General features: G+C 37.7%; 2 non-coding genes across 2 annotated transcripts; both read left to right on the top strand.

Moving 5' to 3' along the window:
- Positions 1-82, top strand: TRNAL-AAG (transfer RNA leucine (anticodon AAG)). The gene has a single exon. It is a non-coding gene; the product is annotated as a tRNA-Leu (tRNA).
- Positions 83-1,461: 1,379 nt separating this feature from the next.
- On the top strand, positions 1,462-1,543 carry TRNAI-AAU (transfer RNA isoleucine (anticodon AAU)). The gene has a single exon. It is a non-coding gene; the product is annotated as a tRNA-Ile (tRNA).

The following is a 1,543-nucleotide window of genomic DNA, read 5'->3' as shown; positions in this document are numbered from 1 at the left end:
GGTAGCGTGGCCGAGCGGTCTAAGTCGCTGGATTAAGGCTTCAGTCTCTATGGAGGTGTGGGTTCAAATCCCACCGCTGCCATTATTTATTTGGATTTAATTTTTACAAAAAATTAGGAAACAGTTGAGGAAGTAAAGGGGGTTGAGAATTTAGGAGGCAGCGGTAATTCTATCCTATACTTTTGAACTACAGAAGGTGGAAAACCTGCGAAAACTGAGATTTTAAGATTTGACTGTAGAAAGGCAGTTTTTAATGGACTCAGTAAAAAGGAAGGAAATGTAGGATGTTCTAAAGGAAAGAAATGTCCAGAAAGGCTGGGAGATTTTGCTAAATTAAATTCTCTCTGCACAATCAGTAACAATCCCAAAAAGAAGGAAGAATGTAAAGCATTTATGGAGACCAGGATTGCTGAATACTGAACTTAAATGCTTGCTAAAAGGGAAGAAAGAATTGAATATCAAATGAAAAGAAGGTTTCATATCTAAAGAAGAATATAATGCTGTCTGCAGGGAAAGCTGGGCTAGCGTTAGAAGAGCTAAAGCCAGTAATGAAGTGAGGCTTGCAAGAGAGACCAAAAGCAATAAGAAAGGATTTTGGAAGTAAGTCAAAAGTTAAAGAAAAGCCAAAGATGCTATAGGATTTTTAAAGGATGAAAAGGGTAAAGTGGTCAATAATGATGTTGAGTAGACTGAACTTTTAAATTCCTATTTTGCTTCTGTGCTGTCTAAGAAAGCAAATGTAACATCAAATGATCTTCACTGAGCTGTAGAAGAAAAGGAACATTTGAACAAGTCATACGTATGAATACTGCATATGAGTGGTCATGTTGGCATTAGGCATCAGAATTAATTACATAATTTACCATCTATGTTACATCCATCTCAGTTTAATCAATGTTCAACCATTCTCAAAATTTGCCAAAATCTATCTTGGTCAAAAGAAGTCTAACTGCTAGCTCATATCCCTGCTGCCTTTTTAGGGTTATCAATACAGGATGAGCAGAGTGATTAGCAAACATAAACAGAGCCATGCTGCTTCTGCTGCGTTCCAGTAAGTCACCCTAGTGATGAACTCATAGCTACATTGCTCTGCACTGCTGTATAATGTCTACCTTGCTGCTGCTTCTGATTATCTGTTATGTACAGGCAGGGGTGTAGGAATCCTTCATGTTTGAGTGTCCTGTATATGGGAGATCATAGCAAGTAATCTATACCACCTAATTCAGTGATATCTAAAAATTAGCGGATGAGAAAACAGAGGAAAGTTTAGTTAAATATCTGGATACAAGTCATATGTTTTGTAAAATGGTGCCCCAGAGTCAATGTGCAAACAAATCCCTGATAACTACGTTGCTCATGCATAATAACATTTGTATTTTTGTCTAATTAGTTATACAATGTTTTCTGCAACTTATATCATTAGCAAATTTCTGATTTAAATAAATTTGAACATCCGTATGAGGTATCGTGGCCGAGCGGTCTAAGGCGCTGGATTAATGCTCCAGTCTCTATGGAGGCGTGGGTTCAAATCCCACCGCTGCCA

This window comes from Phyllobates terribilis, unplaced genomic scaffold (genome assembly GCF_046119375.1).
Source record: "Phyllobates terribilis strain yellow unplaced genomic scaffold, ASM4611937v1 Scaffold_11__3_contigs__length_659146591, whole genome shotgun sequence".
In the NCBI taxonomy this organism is placed as follows: Eukaryota; Metazoa; Chordata; class Amphibia; order Anura; family Dendrobatidae; genus Phyllobates; species Phyllobates terribilis.
The sequence above is the reverse complement of the archived record's forward strand: the minus strand, read 5'-3'. Positions and strand labels throughout refer to the sequence as shown.